Here is a 22,006-nt window from a genome sequence, read left to right as displayed (position 1 = left end):
ACAGCTTTGTAGTAGAGGCTAAAGTCTGGGATTGTGATGCCTCCTGCTTTGGTCTTCTTCTTCAAAATTCCTTTGGGTATTCAGGGCCTTTTGTGGTTCCATATGAATTTTAGGATTGCTTGTTCTAGTTTCGAGAAGAATGCTGGTGCAATTTTGATTGGGATTGCATTGAATGTGTAGATAGCTTTGGGTAGTATTGACATTTTGAGAATATTTATTCTTCCAATCCGTGAGCAGGGAATGTCTTTCCATTTCTTTATATCTTCTTCAATTACCTTCATAAGCTTTCTATAGTTTTCAGCATACAGATCTTTTACCTCTTTGGTTAGATTTATTCCTAGGTATTTTATGCTTCTTGGTGCAATTGTGAATGGGATCAGTTTCTTTATTTGTCTTTCTGTTGCTTCATTGTTAGTGTATAAGAATGCAACTGATTTCTGTACATTGATTTTGTATCTTGCAACTTTGCTGAATTCATGTATCAGTTCTAGCAGACTTTTGGTGGAGTCTATCGAATTTTCCATGTATAGTATCATGTCATCTGCAAAAAGCGAAAGATTGACTTCATCTTTGCCAATTTTGATGCCTTTGATTTCCTTTTGTTGTCTGATTGCTGATGCTAGAACTTCCAGCACTATGTTAAACAACAGCAGTGAGAGTGGACATCCCTGTCGTGTTCCTGATCTCAGGGAAAAAGCTCTCAGTTTTTCCCCATTGAGGATGATGTTAGCTGTGGGCTTTTCATAAATGGCTTTTATGATCTTTAAGTATGTCCTTTCTATCCTGACTTTCTCAAGGGTTTTTATTAAGAAAGGTGCTGGATTTTGTCAAAGGCCTTTTCTGCATCGATTGACAGGATCATATGGTTCTTATCTATTCTTTTATTTATTTTTTTTTCTCATGTGTATTTATTTTATTTTATTTTTTTTTATTTTTTATTTTTTTTATATATGAAATTTATTGACAAATTGGTTTCCATACAACACCCAGTGCTCATCCCAAAAGGTGCCCTCCTCAATACCCATCACCCACCCTCCCCTCCCTCCCACCCCCCATCAACCCTCAGTTTGTTCTCAGTTTTTAACAGTCTCTTATGCTTTGGCTCTCTCCCACTCTAACGTCCTTTCTATTCTTTTATTAATGTGATGTATGACGTTGATTGATTTGCGAATGTTGAACCAGCCCTGCATCCCAGGAATGAATCCCACTTGATCATGGTGAATAATTCTTTTTATATGCCATTGAATTCGATTTGCTAGTATCTTATTGAGAATTTTTGCATCCATATTCATCAGGGATATTGGCCTGTAGTTCTCTTTTTTTACTGGGTCTCTGTCTGGTTTAGGAATCAAAGTAATACTGGCTTCATAGAATGAGTCTGGAAGTTTTCCTTCCCTTTCTATTTCTTGGAATAGCTTGAGAAGGATAGGTATTATCTCTGCTTTAAACGTCTGGTAGAACTCCCCTGGGAAGCCATCTCGTCCTGGAGTCTTATTTGTTGGGAGATTTTTGATAACCAATTCAATTTCTTCACTGGTTATGGGTGTGTTCAAGCTTTCTATTTCCTCCTGATTGAGTTTTGGAAGAGTATGGGTGTTTAGGAATTTGTCCATTTCTTCCAGGTTGTATAATTTGTTGGCATATGGTTTTTCATAGTGTTCCCTGATAATTGTTTGTATCTCTGAGGGATTGGTTGTAATAATTCCATTTTCATTCATGATTTTATCTATTTGTGTCATCTCCCTTTTCTTTTTGAGAAGCCTGGCTAGAGGTTTGTCAATTTTGTTAATTTTTTCAAAAAGACAACTCTTGGTTTCGTTGATCTGCTCTACAGTTTTTTTAGATTCTATATTGTTTATTTCTGCTCTGATCTTTATTATTTCTCTTCTTCTGCTGGGTTTAGGCTGCCTTTGCTGTTCTGCTTCTATTTCCTTTAGGTGTGCTGTTAGATTTTGTATTTGGGATTTTTCTTGTTTCTTGAGATAGGCCTGGATTGCAATGTACTTTCCAGTCAGGACTGCCTTCGCTGCATCCCAGAGCGTTTGGATTGTTGTATTTTCATTTTCGTTTGTTTCCATATATTTTTTAATTTCTTCTCTAATTGCCTGGTTGACCCACTCATTCGTTAGTAGGGTGTTCTTTAACCTCCATGCTTTTGGAGGTTTTCCAGACTTTGTCCTGTGGTTGATTTCAAGCTTCATAGCATTGTGGTCTGAAAGTATGCATGGTATAATTTCAATTCTTGTATACTTATGAAGGGCTGTTTTGTGACCCAGTATATGATCTATCTTGGAGAATGTTCCATGTGCACTCGAGAAGAAAGTATATTCTGTTGCTTTGGGATGCAGAGTTCTAAATAGATCTGTCAAGTCCATCTGATCCAATGTCTCATTCAGGGCCCTTGTTTCTTTATTGACCGTGTGTCTAGATGATCTATCCATTTCTGTAAGTGGGGTGTTAAAGTCCCCAGCAATTACCACATTCTTATCAATAAGGTTGCTTATGTTTATGAGTAATTGTTTTATATATTTGGGGGCTCCGGTATTCGGCGCATAGACATTTATAATTGTTAGCTCTTCCTGATGGATAGACCCTGTAATTATTATATAATGCCCTTCTTCATCTCTTGTTACAGCCTTTAATTTAAAGTCTAGTTTGTCTGATATAAGTATGGCTACTCCAGCTTTCTTTTGGCTTCCAGTAGCATGATAAATAGTTCTCCATCCCCTCACTCTCAATCTAAAGGTGTCCTCAGGTCTAAAATGAGTCTCTTGTAGACAGCAAAGAGATGGGTCTTGTTCTTTTATCCGTTCTGATACCCTATGTCTTTTGGTTGGCGCATTTAATCCATTTACATTCAGTGGTATTATAGAAAGATACGGGTTTAGAGTCATTGTGATGTCTGTAGGTTTCATGCTTGTAGCGATGTCTCTGGTACTTTGTCTCACAGGATCCCCCTTAGGATCTCTTGTAGGGCTGGTTTAGTGGTGACAAATTCCTTCAGTTTTTGTTTGTTTGGGAAGACCTTTATCTCTCCTTCTATTCTAAATGACAGACTTGCTGGATAAAGGATTCTCGGCTGCATATTTTTTCTGTTTAGCACACTGAAGATATCGTGCCAATTCTTTCTGGCCTGCCAAGTTTCAAAAGAGAGATCAGTCACGAGTCTTATAGGTCTCCCTTTATATGTGAGGGCACGTTTATCCCTTGCTGCTTTTAGAATTTTCTCTTTATCCTTGTATTTTGCCAGTTTCACTATGATATGTCATGCAGAAGATCGATTCAAGTTACGTCTGAAGGGAGTTCTCTGTGCCTTTTGGATTTCAATGCCTTTTTCCTTCCCCAGTTCAGGGAAGTTCTCAGCTATGATTTCTTCAAGTACACCTTCAGCACCTTTCCCTCTCTCTTCCTCCTCTGGGATACCAATTATGCATATATTATTTCTTTTTAATGTATCACGTAGTTCTCTAATTTCCCCCTCATACTCCTGGATTTTTTTTATCTCTCTTTTTCTCAGCTTCCTCTTTTTCCATAACTTTATCTTCTAGTTCACCTATTCTCTCCTCTGCCTCTTCAATCCGAGCCGTCGTCATTTCCATTTTATTTTGCATTTCATTTAAAGCGTTTTTCAGCTCCTCGTGACTGTTCCTTAGTCCCTTGATCTCTGTAGCAAGAGATTCTCTGCTGTCCTCTATACTGTTTTCCAGCCCAGCGATTAATTTTATGACTATTATTCTAAATTCACTTTCTGTTATATTATTTAAATCCTTTTTGATCAGTTCATTAGCTGTTATTTCCTGGAGATTCTTCTGAGGGGAATTCTTCCGCTTGGTCATTTTGGATAGTCCCTGGCGTGGTGCGGACCTGCAGGGCACTTCCCCTGTGCTGTGGTGTATAACTGGAGTTGGTGGGCGCGGCCGCAGTCCGACCTGATGTCTGCCCCCAGCCCACCGCTGGGGCCAGTCAGACTGGTGTGTGCCTTCTCTTCCCCTCTCCTAGGGGTGGGATTCACTGTGGGGTGGCGTGGCCCATCTGGGCTACTTGCACACTGCCAGGCTTGTGGTCCTGGGATCTGGCGTATTAGCTGGGGTGGGTAGGCAAGGTGCACGGGGGCAGGAGGGGCAGGCTTAGCTAGCTTCTCCTTAGGTGATCCACTTCAGGAGGGGCCCTGTGGCAGCGGCAGGGAGTCAGATCCTCTGCAGGAGGTTTGGCTCTGCAGAAGCACAGAGTTGGGTGTTTGCACCGAGCGAGCAAGTTCCCTGGCAGGAACTGGTTCCCTTTGGGATTTTGGCTAGGGGATGGGTGGGGGAGATGGCGCTGGCGAGCGCCTTTGTTCCCTACCAAACTGAGCTCTGTTGTCCGGGGGCTCAGCAGCTCTCCCTCCCTTTGTCCTCCAGTCTTCCCGCTTTCCGAGCAGAGCTGTTAACTTAGGACCTCCCAGACGCTAAGTTGCGCTTGCTGTGGGAACACAGTCAGGCCCCTCCGCTTTTGCCAGCCAGACTCGGGGGCTCTGCTTGGCAGGCGAGCCGCCCCTCCGCCCTGGCTCCCTCCCGCCAGTCCGTGGAGCGTGCACCGCCTCGCTGCCCTTCCTACCCTCTTCCGTGGGCCTCTCGTCTGCGCTTGGCTCCGGAGACTCCGTTTTGCTTGCTAATCCTCTGGCGGTTTTCTGGGTTATTTAGGCAGGTGTAGGTGGAATCTAAGTGATCAGCAGGATGCGTGGTGAGCCCAGCGTCCTCCTACGCAGCCATCTTCCCTCTCTCCCTCAGTGTAGTTTTGATTTGTATTTCCCTGATAAGGAGCGAGGTTGAGCATCTTTTCATGTGCCTGTTGGCCATCTGGATGTCTTCTTTAGAGAAATGTCTATTCATGTCTTCTGCCCATTTCTTCACTGGATTATTTGTTTTTCGGGTGTAGAGTTTGGTGAGTTCTTTATAGACTTTGGATACTAGCCCTTTGTCCGATATGTCATTTGCAAATATTTTTTTCCCATTCCGTTGGTTGCCTTTTAGTTTTGTTGTTTGTTTCCTTTGCAGTACAGAAGTGCAGAAACTTTTTATCTTCATGAGATCACAATCATTCATTTTTGCTTTTAATTCCCTTGCCTTTGGAGATGTGCCGAGTAAGTAATTGCTGTGGCTGAGGTCAGAGAGGTTTTTTCTTGCTTTCTCCTCTAGGGTTTTGATGGTTTCCTGTCTCACAGTCAGGTCCTTTATCCATTTTGAGCTTATTTTTGTGAATGGTGTAAGAAAGTGGTCTAGTTTCATTATTTTGCATGTTGCTATCCAGTTCTCCCAGCACCATTGGTTAAAGAGATTTTCTTTTTTCCATTGGATATTCTTTGCTGCTTTGTCAAAGATTAGTTGGCCATACTATTGTGGGCCCAATTCTGGAGTCTCTATTGTATTCCATTGGTCTATGTGTCTGTTTTTGTGCCAATACCATGCTCTCTTGATGATTACAGCTTTGTAGTAGAGGCTAAAATCTAGGATTGTAATGCCTCCCACTTTGGTCTTCTTCTTCAAAATTACTTTGGCTATTTGGGGTCTTTTGTGGTTCCATACATATTTTAGGATTGCTTGTTCTAGCTTCAAGAAGAATGCTGGTGCAATTTTGATTGGAATTGCATTGAATGTGTAGATAGTTTTGGGCAGTATTGACATTTTAACAATATTTATTCTTCCAATCCATGAGCGCGGAATGTTTTTCCATTTCTTTATATATTCCTCAATTTCCTTCATTAAGCTTTCTATAGTTTTCAGCATACAGATCTTTGACATTTTGGTTAGGTTTACTCCTAGGTATTTTATGCTTCTTGGTGCAATTGTGAATGGGATCAGTTTCTTTATTTGTCTTTCTGTTGCTTCGTTATTAGCGTATAAGAATGCAACTGATTTCTGTACATTGATTTTGTATCCTGCGACTTTGCTGAATTCATGTATCAGTTCTAGCCGACTTTTGGTGGAGTCTGTCAGGTTTTCCATGTATGATATCATGTCATCTGCAAAAAGTGAAAGGCTTGACTTCATCTTTGCCAATTTTGATGACTTTGATTTCCTTTTGTTGTCTGATTGGTGATGCTAGCACTTCCAATGCTATGTTAAACAACAGCGGTGAGAGTGGACATCCCTGTCGTGTTCCTGATCTCAGGGGGAAAGCTCTCAGTTTTTCCCCATTGAGGATGATATTAACTGTGGGCTTTTCATAAATGGCTTTTATGATGTTTAAGTATGTTCCTTCTGTCCCGACTTTCTTGAGGGTTTTTGTTACAAAAGGATGCTGAATTTTGTCATGCTTTTTCTGCATCAACTGACAGGATCATATGGTTCTTATCTTTTCTTTTATTAATGTGATGTATAACATTGATTGATTTGTGAATGTTGAACCAGTCCTGCAGCCCAGGAAGGAATCCTACTGGATCATGGTGAATAATTCTTTTTATATGTTGTTGAATGCAATTTGCTAGTATCTTGTTGAGAATTTTTGCATCCATATTCATCAGTGATATTGGCCTGTAGTTCTCTTTTTTTACTGGGTCTCTGTCTGGTTTGGGAATCAAAGTAATGCTGGCTTCATAGAATGAGTCTGGAAGTTTTCCTTCCCTTTCTGTTTTTTGGAACAGCTTGAGAAGGTTAGGTATTATCTCCGCTTTAAATGTCTGGTAGAATGCCCCAGGGAAGCCATCTGGTCCTGGACTCTTATTTGTTGGGAGATTTTTGATAACTGATTCAATTTCTTCGCTGGTTATGGGTCTGTTCAAGTTTTCTATTTCTTCCTGTTTGAGTTTTGGAAGTGTGTGGGTGCTTAGGAATTTGTCCATTTCTTTCAGGTTGTCCAGTTTGTTGGCGTATAAGTTTTCATAGTATTCCCTGATAATTGCTTGTATTTCTGAGGGATTGGTTGTAATAATTCCATTTTCATTCATGATTTTATGTATTTGGGCCATCTCCCTTTTCTTTTTGAGAAGCCTGACTAGAGGTTTACCAATTTTATTTTTTCAAAAAGAAAAAAACAACAACTCTTGGTTTCGTTGATCTGCTCTACAGTTTTTTTAGATTCTATATTGTTTATTTCTACTCTGATCTTTATTATTTCTCTTCTTCTGCTGGGTTTAGGCTGCCTTTGCTGTTCTGCTTCCGTTTCCTTTAGGTGTGCTGTTAGGTTTTGTATTTGGGATTTTTCTTGTTTCTTGAGATAGGCCTAGATTGCAATGTCTTTTCCTCTCAGGACTGCCTTTGCTGCATCCCAAAACATTTGGATTGTTGTATTTTCATTTTCATTTGTTTCCATATATTTTTTAAATTTCTTCTCTAACTGCCTGGTTGACCCATTCATTCTTTAGTAGGGTGTTCTTTAACCTCCATTCTTTTGGAGGTTTCCAGATTTTGTCCTATGGTTGATTCCAAGTTTCATAGCATTGTGGTCTGAAAGTGTGCATGGTATGATCTCAATTCTTGTATGCTTATGAAGGGCTGTTTTGTGACCCAGTATGTGATCTATCTTGGAGAATGTTCCATGTGCACTCAAGAAGAAAGTATATTCTATTGCTTTGGGATGCAGAGTTCTAAATATATCTGTCACGTCCATCTGATCCAATGTATCATTCATGGCCCTTGTTTCTTTATTGATCCTATGTCTAGATGTTCTATCCATTTCTGTAAGTGGAGTATTAAAGTTCCCTGCAATTACCACATTCTTATCAATAAGGTTGCTTACGCTTGTGATTAATTGTTTTATATATTTGGGGGCTCCCGTGTTCGGCGCATAGACGTTTATAATTGTTAGCTCTTCCTGATGGATAGACCCTCTAATTATTATATAATGCCCTTCTTCATCTCTTGTTACAGCCTTTAATTTAAAGTCTAGTTTTTCTGATAAAGTCAAGTTTGTCTTATATAACTCCAGCTTTCTTTTGGCTTCCAGTAGCATGATAAATAGTTCTCCATCCCCTCACTCTCAATATAAAGGTGTCCTCAGATCTAAAATGGTTCTCTTGTAGACAGCAAAGAGATGGGTCTTGTTCTTTTATCCGTTCTGATACCCTATGTCTTTGGTTGGCGCATTTAGTCCATTTACATTCAGTGTTATTATTGAAAAATATGGATTTTGAGTCATTGTGGTGTCTATAGGTTTCATGCTTGTAGTGATGTCTCTGGTACTTTGTGGTCCTTGCAACATTTCACTCAGAGAATCCCCCTTAGGATCTCTTGTAGTCTGGTGTAGTGGTGATGAATTCTTTCAGTTTTTGTTTGTTGGGGAAGGCCTTTATCTCTCCTTCTATTCTGAATGACAGACTTGCTGGATAAAGGATTCTTGGCTGCATATTTTTTCTGTTCATCACATTGAAGGTTTCTTGCCAGTCCTTTCTGGCTTGCCAAGTTTCAGTGCATAGGTCTACCACTACTCTTATGGGTCTACCTTTGTATGTTAAGGCCCGTTTATCCCTAGCTGCTTTCAGAATTTTCTCTTTATCCTCCTATTTTGCCAGTTTCACTATGATATGTCATGCAGAAGATGGATTCAAGTTACGTCTGAAGGGAGTTCTTTGTGCCTCTTGGATTTCAATGCCTTTTTCCTTCCCCTGATCAGGGAAGTTCTCAGGTGTGATTTGTTCAAGTATGCCTTCAGCCCCTTTCTCTCTCTCTTCCTCTTCTGGAATTCCTATGATACGGATATTGTTCTGTTTGATTGCACATGGGAGGTGCCCTGTAGTTTGGAGCCACCGCAAGGACTACCCAAAATGACGAAACAGAAGAGCTCTGGTGCATTTCAACAGCCCTGCTGTTACTTTCTTTAATTAGAGCCATGGTTCTGAATATGCACACATTTCCCTACCCCCTCCACACACAAAGGCTGCGTGCTCACTGAAGTAAATGAAAGAATTAATCATTGAATGGAATTCCCTTAGATCTTGAGCAAATGTTGTATAAATTTTAATTCAAAGATTACTTCAAAGATATATACAAAGGAGGATGATATGTGAACCAATTTTGTTTTAAGTTTTTAATAATAGAACTTTGGTCAAGTTTAAAGTTAAATGGATATGTGATTGAACATTTATACATAAACATATATTTCTATTAAATATTTGTGCATATATAAATATAAGCTTTCACAAAATAAGGCATATATAATTGTAGGAAAAAATATTTTTCAAGTGAAATTTCTTTTTTTTTTAATTTTTTTTAATGTGTGTTTATTTTAGAGAGCGAGGGAGACAGAGCATGAGCAAGGGAGGGGCAGAGAGAGAGGGAGATACAGAATCCGAAGCAGCTCCAGGCTCTGAGCTGTCCACACAAAGCCTGATGTAGTCAGGGCTCAAACCCACAAACCTTGAGATCATGACCTGAGCTGAAGTCAGATGCTTAACCAACTGAGCCCCTCTTGAGTGAAATTTCTTAAAATTTGTTTTCTCTTTTATGTAATACTTTTTTTTTTTATTTTTTAGAGAGAGCATGGGCTGGGGAGAGAGGTGGGGGGGGTGGCAGGGAGGGAGAGAGAGAAAGAGAGAGACAGAGACAGAGAGGCAGAATCTTAAGCAGGCTCCACACTCAGCACAGAACCTGATGCAGGGCTTGATTTCACGACCCTGGGATCATGACCTGAGCCAAAATCAAGAGTCAGAAGAACTGACTGAACTACCCAGGCTCCCCTCTCTTATGTAATTATCAGAATAAAAGCAAGAAATATTTGGAACAAGATGTTATGTAACACAACTGAGCACAGAGAATAATCTCTGATATAGACGGGACATTTAGCATTGTCTGAAAATGTTGAGAATGGATGAGTTCAAGAAGGAAAATAACCTATAAAAGCATGAGATAATTTCGGTTAAACACACTGAGCAACTTCCCTCCTTGAAGATGTAATTCTACTATCATCATCTTGAAATGTCGAGAATGAAAAGGTCTTAAAATTACAAACTCCCAATAAAAATGAGGGGTGCCTGGGTGGCACAGTCAGTTAAGTGTCTGACTTTAGCTCAGGTCAATAATCTCCTGGTCTATGAGTTTGAGTCCCGTGATGGGCCCTATGCTGACAGCTCAGAGCCTGGAGCCTGCTTCAGATTCTGTCTTCCTGCCTCTTTGCCCCTCCTTGCTCTCAAAATCAATAAACATTAAAAATTTCGTTTTTTAAAAATAAAAATGATTCTGTCTCCCTGTCTCTCTGCCCCTCCCCTGCTCTCTCTCTCTCTCTCTCTCTCTCAAATATTTAAAACAATGAAAATGAAAATCATAAAATTTGTATTTCAAATTAAACTTAAATTAGATTTGTTATTTATAAATAACTTATTTTTTATTTTCAAAAAATTTTATCCTTATATTAGTTTCTTAAGTCTGTTGTACCAAAGTACAACAAACTGGGTGGTTTAAAGCAACAGAAATGGGGGCACCTGGCTAGCTTAGGAGGTTAATGTGTGACTCTTGAATTTGTTTCAGGTCATGATCTCAGGGTTTGAAGGATTGAGCCCCGCATCAGGCTCTGCAATATCAGCGAGGAGCCTGCTTGCTATTTTCTCTCCCTCTGTTTTTGCCCCTCCCTGACTTGTGCTGTCCCTCTTAAAATAAATAATAAACATTAAAAAAAAATAAAGCAACAGAAATGTATTCTCTCACAGTGCTGGAGTCTGGAGTGTTGCAGTCAGAAATCAAGGTGTTGGCACCGCCATAATCCTTCTGAAGCCTCAAGGGGAAGATCCTTGCCTCGTCCAGCTTCTGGTAGCCCTAGCCATCCCTCAGCTTGTGTCAACATAATTCCAACTCTTATCTCTATATTTACCTCTGTGGCCATTGTCTGTTTCTGTACCTCTGTTTCTTGTTACTAGGATATCAGTCATATTGTCTTGTTTTGTTTTCCTTTCCTTTCTTTGGACACCAGTCATATTGGATTAAGGGCCCACTCTACTCCATTGTGACCTCATCTTAACTAGTAACATTTGCAAAGACCCTATTTCCAAAGAAGGTTACATTCTGAGATACCAGACACTAGGATTTCAACATACCTTTTGCGGGAGACACAGTTCAACCTGTAACAATTCTATTGGTGAAAAGTCTGGTTCTCTTCTGAGGCTTAAAGAAATAATCAGTGTAAAGCTTGTGTGGCTTTTTCTGTCTCATTCTTTAGTGGTTCAAGAATTAGTCTAAGTTACTAAATCTATGTTTACACTGGTTCACCAATTCAATTTTCTGATTATTGTATTTTTAAAAATTTTGGATATGGTTTCAGAGAACTGATAAAATTGAATGTGTTTAAAAGTCTGTATTTATAAGATATAATGTACATTTAATAAAGTACAAACTAATTAATTTCATTACTTAATGAATTAAGTTCAGCCAGCTTCTGCCAAGTTTTTGTCTACTAGTATGTGAAGCAGCAAACAAGGTTCTCTTTTAACATGTGATTGAATAGAAAACATGATCAGCAATAATTCATTATTCTTTTTCTGACTCCTCCCAGATATAAAACACTGTATTCAGGGACATAATACCAGGTTCTTGCTGATGCTAAAACAAAATGCACTTTGACATTGTGGGCTTTGGTCAGCTAACTCCTTCTGACTATGAGTGGTGGTAGGAAGAAAATTACATACCAACACAAGAGCAGTGGAATATTTATATTAATGAGCAATAGTCTTAGAATTTTTTTTTTTGACTCACCAGAGTATTAGGATGTTACATAAAAACTCATGGGCATACTAAATCATCCCTGTGTTTCAGCAAGAATACATTTCAAAACTTTTTCATTAACAGGAAAGGAATACTTTTTAAGGTAACAACTTACAGCACAACACTCTTGGTTATGCCTAATTTTGTCTACATGTTCAATCATCTAACAAAAAAGTTGAGAAAGAAAAAGGAACCATATAAAATGGCATACAATAACATACTAGAATTTGAAAAAATCAGACAGAATAAGGGACCCCCAAGGGAAAAGAAAGCTATTTGGCTGCTTGACTAATTATATGCACTAATAGCTTTCCATTGGGTCCTCTGGTTTTTAAGAGTTCATTTAATTGTTGGATCAAATTAGAAGTATTTCTAGACTCTTCTCATGGCCAGCCATATATGCAGAAATACAATAAAATCAGGAATCAGAAAACTTAAATTTAAATTCTTCACTTTCTAGTTTTCTTTAAATACTCTGAACTTCACTTTCATTACCTATAAAATTGAGATAATAATAATAATTTAACCAAAAAAAGCTGTTCTGAGTATGACCATGAGAAAAATAATTAAAACATGTAAAGAATTATATAATACAAATATTAATCTGAATTACCTTGAACCGTATCTTTGAACAGTTATAGTGCCTTCATTTGCTCCAATATGTGACTAAGTTTCATTCTATTATAGATTATATAAAACTATCACTTTTATTTTTTAAAATACAAATATCACCCCTCACCAATATTTTTTGTGAACTTCATTTTTTGGAGCCATTTTAGGTTCATGTCAAAATTGAGCAGATGGCACAAAGATTTCCCATAAACCTCCTGCCCTTCACACATGCATAATTTCCATTTTCAACATCCCCTATCAAAGTGGTACGTTGGTTATCATCAATAACCCTACATCGACACATCATTATTTCTCAAATTCCATAGTTTACATTGGGCTTCACTTTTGCTTTGGTATATTCTATCAGTTTACATGAATTTATAATGATGTATCTTTACCATTACATCATACAGAAAAATTTTATTGCCTTAAAAATCCTCTGTGCGCCACCTATTCATCCTTTTCTCCCCGCTAACCCCTGGTCACCACTGATCTTTTTGCTGTCTCCATAGTTTTATCTTTTACAGAATATCATATCATTGTGATAATATAGAATGTAGATTTTTCAGATTGACTTCTTTCCTTTAGTGCTTTTAAGTTTCCTCTATGTCTTTTTGTTTTAAAACATTTTTTTAATGTTTATTCTTGAGAGAACGAGTGAGAGAGAGAATGTGTAAGCAGCGGAGGGACAGAGCAACAAAGGGACACAGAATAGGAAGCAGGCTCCAGGCTCTGAGCTGTCAGCACCAAGCCCAATGTGGGCCCAAACTCACGAGCCATGAGATCATGACCTGAGCCGAAAGTCGGATGCTTAACTGAATGAGCCACCAGGGCCCCCTCCATGTCTTTTTGTGGCTTGGTAGCTCATTCCTTCTGCCTTTTGTTAAGAACTGTTCCACAGATTTAGTAAAATTGCAGGATGCAAAACAGCATACAGAAAACAGTGTTGGTTCATTTCTTTTTAGTGCTGAATAATATTTCATTGTCTGGATATACCACACTTCATTCAATCACCTATTGAAAGACAACTTGTTGCTTGCAAGTTTGGGCAATTATGAATAAAACTGCAATGAACATCCATGTGCAGGTTTTTCTGTGGACATAAGATCTCACTAGTCTTGGGTTAATACCAAAAAGTGTGATTGGTGGATTATATAAGTTTTTTAAGAAATTGCCAAATTGCCTTCCAAATTGGTGGTACATTTGGCATTCCCACCAGCAGTAAATGAGTTTCTATTTCTCCATATTCTCACCAATTGGTATTGTCAGTGTTAATTGATTTTGACCATTCTAATAGGAATGTAGAGGTATTATATTGTTTTAATTTGTATTTACTTGATGACATATGAGGCCACCCACATATGATGTGGAGATTCTTTTCATATGCTTGTTTGCCAATTTGTCTGTCTTCTTTGGTGACGTGTCTTTTTAGGTCTTTGACTCATTTTTGAATAAGGCTGCTTGTTTTATTCTTGTTGAGTTTTAAGAATTCTTTGAATATTTTGGATAACAATCTTTTATTAAATATGTCTTTTGTAAGTATTTTTTCCTAAAGTATGGCTTACCTTTTCATTTTCTTGATAATGCCTCTCATAGAGCAGAAATATCTAATTTTAAAGAAATTCAGCTTATCTATGATTTCCTTCATGCATTCTGTCTGTTGATGTACCTAAAAGTCATCATCATACCCCAGGTCATCTAAATTTTCTCCTATGTTATCTTGTAGGAATTTTATAGTTTTGTTTTTACATTTAGGTCTGTGATCTATTTTGAATTAATTTTTGTAAAGGGTATAACATCTGGGTCTAGGTTCATTTTTTTAAGCTTCTCAACAGGTTTTAATTAGACTAATTAGGTACCAGTGAAACATATTTTAATTGTTCTCCTACATAACCTGACCTAACATGAAGTAGTATATAACTATGTAGAGATTATTATCACTGAAACCATAACATAGAAACATCTTATTTCAAAGCTATTACTATTCTATAACTCTAAAAATAATATATGAAAATTCATAATAACATATATGTGAAATATTTGCAAATAACTTTAATTATCCATGTTAACAGCTGCAACATTTCCAACATTAAGAATTTAAAACATAAAATTAATTTATTCTAATAGATGAGGAAAATAACTGTTCACTAATCCTTCCACAATATTTTTCATGTTTTTAAAATTATTTACAGATATTAAAACATTCTTAATAAGGGAATGCAAACAAAGGATCTTCTAAAGTTAGTTAATGTCACTCATACATTTCACAGAGGCATAAGCCCTTTTCTGCAAAAGAACTATAAGTTTCTACAAGGCAGAGACTACATCTTATTTATTATTGTACAGTAAACATAATACTATTTGTTAAAAGAATCAGCTAAGAATTAAGAAAACTAAGTAATCAATGGTAACTACTTATTGTCAATTAACTATTCTATATGATACTGTAATGGTGTTACATATTATTACACATTTGCCCAAATCCACAGAATGCCCAACACAAAGATTATCTTTGTTCCATTGTATTGTCTTTGCTTCTTTGTCAAAAATCAATTAACGATATTCATGTGAACCTATTTTTGGCTTGCTTAGACTGTTCCATGAATCTGTTTTTTTCTTTTATCAACGTTAACTGTCTTCATGAGTGTATGTTTATAGTACATCTGGAATTTGGGGAGTGTCAGTCTTTTAAGTTTGTTCTTTTCTCTCAATATTTGCATTGGCTAGTCTGGATCTTTTGTCTCTCCCTATAAACTTTAGAATCATTTTGTTGATGTTCACAAAATAATTTACTGAGATTTTGAATGGGATTGCTTTGAATTTATAGATAAAGTTGAAAAGAACTTACGTATTAATAATTTTGAGTCTTCTTATCCATGAACATAAAATATCTCTCCATTTATTTAATTCTTCTTTAGTTCCTTTTATCACAGTCTTATAACTTTTTTCATATAGGCCACCCACATATTTTATGAGGTTTAAATCCAAGGATTTCTTTTTGTTGCAATGGTAATGTTAATGGCCTTATGTTTTTAATTTCAAATTTACCTGTTCATTGCTGATATATAAGCAAGTAATTGATTTTTCTATATTAGTCTTATATTCTGCAGAATTGCTGTAATGACTTTTTGCCTCTAGAATTTAAAAATCATTTATTTTGGATTTTCTACATAGATAATAATGTCACCTGTAAACAAGATAGTTTTAATTTTTTTTCTTTCCAATCTGCTCACCATTTATTTCCTTTTATTGTCTTATTACATTTTCTAATACTTACAGTATGATGTTGAAAAGTAGTAGTGAGAGGGAGCATTTTTGTCTTGTTTGTGATCTTAGTGGTAACGCTTCTACTTTCTAAAAACAATCATTTGATGTAGCTTTTTCTGGGTAGTCTTTATCAGGTGGAACAAGTTTCCCTCTATTCCTAGCTTACTGTGAGTTTTTATCATGAAAGTGTGTTGAATTTTGTCAAATGCTTTTTCTGCATATATTGATATAATCTCATAATTCTTCTTTAGCCTGATGATGTGATGGATCACATTAATTGATTTTTAAATGTTGAATCAGCCTTACACAACTGGCACAAATTCTACTTGATAATGGTGTATAATTATTTTATACATTGTTGGATTCATTTTGCTAAAATTTCGGTGAAGATCCTTGCATGTATGTTAATAAGAGATATTGGCCTGTACTTTTCTTTTCTTGTAAAGTTTTAATCTGAATTGATGATAGGGTAGTGCTGGTTTTATAGAATGAATTAGGAAGTAAACTCTCTGCTATGTCATTTGAAAGATTGTAGAGAATCAATATAATTTTTTTCCTTAACTATTTGTTAGAATTCACTAGTGGAAACATTTGAACCAGGTGCTTTCTATTTTGGAAGATTATTAGTTGTTTAAATCAATTTCTTCAATAGATATAAGCCTATTCAGATTTTTTTGTGTGAGTTTTAGCAAATTGTGTTTTTTAAGGAGATGGTCCATTTCATCCAGGTTATCAATTTGTGGGCATAGAGTGTTCATAGAATTCCTTTTTTATTCTTTTTATGATAATAGGATCTGTAAGGATGTCCCTCTGTCATTTTTTGAAGCTTATTTATTTTGAGTGAGAGAGCACGCAGGAGGAGGCGAGAGGGAGAGAGAGAATCCCAAGCAGGCTCTGCACCATCAGCACAGAGCCCAATGTAGGGTTTGTACCCATGAACTGTGAGTTTATGACCTGAGCCAAAATCGAGTGAGACACTTAACCAACTAAGCCATCCAGGCACCCTTTCATTTATGATAGTAGTAATTTGTGTTCTCTTTCTTTTTTTTCTTATTTAGCCTAGCTAGAGTCTTACCTATTTTATTGATTTTTTTCATAGAACCACCTATATTTTATTTATTTTCTTTACTAATTTGGTGTTTTCTGTTTCATTGATTTCTGTTAAAATTTCTTCTTATTTCTTCTGTTTACTTTAGATTTGATGTGCTCTTCTTTTCCTAATTTTTAAGGTAGATGATTAGGTTATTGGTTTTAGGTCTTTCTTTTTTTCTAACACACATTCACTGTTAAAAACATCCCTCTATGCACTGCTTTTGTTGCATCTCACAAATTATGTTGTGTTTTCACTTTCATTTAAAGTAGTTTAGAATTTCTCTTGAGATTTTTTTGACCCATGTGTTACTTTTAAGTATTTTGTTAAACTCCACTTACCTGATTATTTCCCGGCTAGTCTTTCTGTTAATGATTTCTGGTTTAATTACATTGTGGACTCTAAGCAGACACTGTATAATTTCTATTATTTTAAATTTGTTAAAATGTGTTTTATGGCTCGGGATGTAGTCTACCTTTGTGGATGTTCTATGAGCTTCAGAAAATTTGTTTTCACCTGCTTCAGGTTGAAATAGTCTATGGATGTCCATCGTATACAGTTGATTGATGGTATTATTGAGTTCAACTATGTCTTGATTGATTTTTTGACTGTTGGCTCTGTCCATTTCTTGGAAAGGAATGTTGAAATCTCCAGCCATGATGGTGGATTCATCCGTTTCTCTGCAATTTTATTAGCTTTTGCTTCATGTAGTTGGATGCTTGATTGTTGGGCATATACATGTAAAGATTTTTATATCTGTTTGGGGAATTGATCCGTTTTTAATTGTGTAATGCCCTTTGTCCCCTCATAGCTCTCCTTATTTTGAAGTCTACAATGCCTGTATTAATATAGCCACCCTCATCTTTCTTTTTATTAAGGTTTAGCATAGTTTATTTTCTCCATCCATTACTTTTAGTCTGTATGTGTCCATATATTTTAAGTGGCTTCCTTTAAAGAATATGTAGTTAGGTCTTGTTTTGATCTACTCTGGCAATCTGTGTCTTTCAGTGGGTGCATTCAGACCATTGATGTTCAAAGTAATTATTGATATCATATTTGTTACTTTTTTCTTTAGGTTGTTCTTTGTTTCCATTTTTGTCTTCCACTCTTTTTTTTTGCCTTTGGGTTTGTTTTTTTTTAATTTCTAAATTTTTATTTATTTTTGAAAGAGAGAGAGAGAGAGACACAGCGCAAGCAGGGGAGAGGCAGAGAGAGAGGTAGACACAGCATCCAAAGCAGGCTCCAGGCTCTGAGCTGTTAGCACAGACCCCGACTGACCGGGGATCAAACTCACAGCTGGGACTTGACTTGAGCTGAAGTCAGGTGCTTAACTGAGCCACCCAGGCGCCCCTGCCTTTTGTGGTTTTAATTGAGCATTTTATATGATTGCACTTTCTCTCTTCTCTTAGTATATCAATTGCTAAGTATATCAAATCCTCTTTTTACTGTTTTTAGTGGTTGCCCTGGAGTTTTCAATATACATCTATGAATAATCCAAGTCCACTTTTAAGTGCATTATATTGTTGCACAGGTAGTGTAAGTACCTTGTTAAAACGTAATACTAATTTTTCCCTTGTATCATTACAAGGAAGCATTGTCTTTCATTTTCCTTTTACATAAGTACACATAAGCATATTTATATATGTAAGCATACATAACTGAATACATTGTCACTATTATTATTTTGAATAAGTTATTATCAGATCAATTAAGAATAAGAAAAAATAAAAGTGTTTTTATTTTATCTTCATTTATCTCTTCTCCCATGCTCTTTTTTCTTTATGAAGATTGAGTTTCTGACCTATTTATTTTTCTTCTCTCTAAAGAACTTTTTTCTTAAAGTATTTTGCAAGGCAGGCCTGCTGGCAACAGATGTCCTCAATTTTTTTCTGAGGAAGTCTTTATTTTTTCATCATTTTTAAAGGATGATTTCATCATTTTAAAAGGATACAGAATTCTAGGTTGGTATTTTTTTCTTTCAACCCCTTAAATATCTCACTCTACTCTCTCCTTACTTGCATGTTTTCTGAGGTTCATATATAATTCCTATATTTTCTTCTTTCTAGGTAAGGTATTAGCTTTGACTTTGTGTGATTTCAAAGTGGTATATCTGTCATGGGTAAAAGGAGTCAAAACATACAAACTTCTAGTTATAAAATAAGTAAGTCATGGGGATGTAATGTACAGCATGGCAGCTATAATTAATAATACTGTATATTATATATTTAAAAATTACTAAGAGAGTGTGACCTTGAGAGTTCTTATTATAAGAAAAAGAAAAATTCTGTGACTATGCATGATAACAGATGTTCACTAGATTTACTGTCACACTGATCATTTCACATTGTATACAAATACAGAATCATTATGTTATACATTTGAAACTAATGTATGTCACTTATAAGTTAAATTGAAAAAAAAATATCCTGATTTTTTCACTGTACCACACTGCCCTCCTTATGTATACAAATGCATATGTGTGTGTATGTATATGTATCTGTAGATATATATACATATACATATGTCTATACATGTGTTCATATGTAAATGTGTGTGCATGTTTGACAGATGACCATTTCCTGTTGCTCCTAAAGCATAACTGAAAAAAATCCACTTTTATTGAGATATACTTGACAAATAAAATTATAAGATATTTAAAAAAAGATATGCCATTTTTTTTTTTTTTTTGTGGGGAGGGTTCATTTATTCTCTTTGTTGTCCTCTGAGCTTCCTGGATCTGTGGTGTGGTGTCTAACATTAACTTGGGAGAAGTTCTTAGTCATTATTGTTTCAATATTTTCTGTTTCTTTTTTCTCCTGATATTTTCATAATACATATATTATACCTTTTGTTATACCTATTTTGTTATACCTATTGTCCCACAGTTCTTATTTATTCTGTTTCTTCTGTCTTTTTTCTTTTTTCTTTTCAGTTTTGGACTTTTTAATTGGAATTTCCTCAAGCTCAGAGATGTTTTCCTCAGCCATGTGCAGTCTACAAATAAGTCCATCAAAGTTATTCTTCATTTTGGTTTTTGATCTCTAGCATTTCTTTTTATTCTTTTTTCTCCTTTCCATTTTACTGTTTAAAATGTTTATTTCCTTATTTTGAGGGAGAGAGAGAGAGTATGTGAGTGCAAGTTGGGGGAAGCAGAGAGAGAGGGGGAGAGAAAATCTCAAGCAGGCTCTGTGCTGTCAGTGCAGAGCCTGATATAGGGCTCCATCTCACCAAAGATGAGATCATGACCTAAGCCAAAATCAAGAGTCAGATGCGTAACCAACTGAGCCACCCAGACACCCCAAATTTCCATTTTTATGCTTACATTACCCATCTGTTATTACATGTTGTCTATTTTATCCATTAGAGCCCTATGTATATTAATCATAATTATTTAAAATTTCCAGCCTGATAATTCCAACATCTCTTTCATGTCTGAGCCTGGTTCTGATGCTTGTTCTGTGTGTTCAAGTTGTGTTTTTGCTTTTAGTATGTCTTAAATTTTGTCTAGTCAGACATGATGTACCTGGCACTGGTTACTGTGGAGATTTTTTTTGTGGTTTTCTGTGTTTATAAGTTGTGATTCTCTGCATTCACCTACTAGTCTCCAATTTGAGGGCAACATTTTGCCTTATGACCTCATTTTTCTTGTGGATCTAAGAAGAGTTGCTTTTTTAGTTTGTTTGGCTTTTTACCTGTTAGTAATACTGAATGGAGATTTCTAACCTTCTTACATGCTGGATCAGGAACCAGAAGCCATCCTTACTGATTTTGTGTAAGCTAGCATATCAAAAAAGATACCACTCAAAGATCTTGCTTAATAAATGCAGTCTTATTAAAAAAAAGTCAGTAAAGTATGCTGCCTGAGGATTTTGAAACAGTAAAAATAGTGTGTTTTTCCTCTACAACCAAACAAGAATCACCATTACATGAAACTTTTCTACTAATTTCACTTGGGTCCCCTTATCAAAATCACTAGAAATTTAACAGTGATATGAATAAATAACATTTGATTGTGTTTTATATGAAGTTTATTTGCATTTCTGTTTTCTCCACCAATATGGAAACTTATACAAGGCAGGACCATGTCTTCTATTGTTATTTCTTGTGATATTGCTAATCTTTAAAATGCAATATATTTTTAAAGTTTGACAATCAGAAAGTATCTGTATGAGATATTTCTTTGCAAATAACAGGTGATTATTAATGACTCTTATATAAGATCACTGGATAGCACATATATAAGCAAATTTGGGACAGATAGCATGATAATAAGTGTGACTATATACAAATGAAGAGATAATTATTATGGGCTGATTAGTAGGCATATTCTTATTAGTGTATTGAATTTCTGATGGTATTTCTCATCTGCTCTTTACACATATTTTCCACACTGATGGAAATTCATGATGAAGAGACACAGAATATAAAATTAACTTCTGATAATTTTCTTGTATTACCAAAATGCACCCAGTTTCAGTAGCGAAGTGAAATGAAATTCAACGACATCAATCTAAAAAACAAGCTAATTGTCATCTATTTACCTAGATAAAAGCCTCATACTGCCACTTAATCCCCCCCCCCATTATATTCATGGCCTCTGTTAAAATACTATCCTTCCAAATTGAAAACAACAACAACATGAAAGGATTATGAATTCCATGCACAGATTTGTAACCTAGTATGGCTAGCGAGCTCATAATGAACTACATCATTTGAAGTAGCATTTTGTTATGGAACATGGTTTTTACTTGCTCTCTTATTTCTGTTCATTAAAACAATGAGCACATAATAATGAATAAAACATTTGTATGCCATTTATTACATTCACCACTAAGGTGCCAACACTGACCATAAACTGAACTCATGCTCTCTCATGTTCATGCCAAAATCCATTTAATAGACATCTAAAAATTGTTGAAAAAACAGAAGGTTGGGTTTCCCAAAGGCTGTCAACATCTGTATGTCTTTTAGAAACTTAAACACTATTCATTTTGGAAGGTAGAGAACATGAAAAGATGGAATTTGACCTTTTGTGGCACAAGTATAAAGTAAATATACTTTCCTTTGTGTTAAATATAATTCTGTAATTATTTAAAAATTGTGCTTTTTTCAGGAATTAAAATAATTAGAAAGGATTTGGAAAGGTATAGGGAATTCTGCCTTCTAAGTCATTAGATTGTTTAGTATTTCTAAAGAATAGTAAAGTCATATGATCTGATGCTGTCAGGGGAAAGGTATTGGTAATTTTTTTATTTTTAATTCTGAGTCTTATTACTTTAAACATCAAATTTTAAAATGTTTACCATATTTGTTGGAATTATTTCTGGCATATATTAAGTGCTTTCCAGCTGAGGAAAAAAATCTTTATTTTTAC

Source organism: Lynx rufus, unplaced genomic scaffold (assembly GCF_022079265.1).
Source record: "Lynx rufus isolate CCGP_SWC_20201006 ecotype Redwood Valley unplaced genomic scaffold, mLynRuf1.p SCAF_5, whole genome shotgun sequence".
NCBI lineage: Eukaryota > Metazoa > Chordata > Mammalia > Carnivora > Felidae > Lynx > Lynx rufus.
This window is presented reverse-complemented; position numbering follows the sequence as displayed.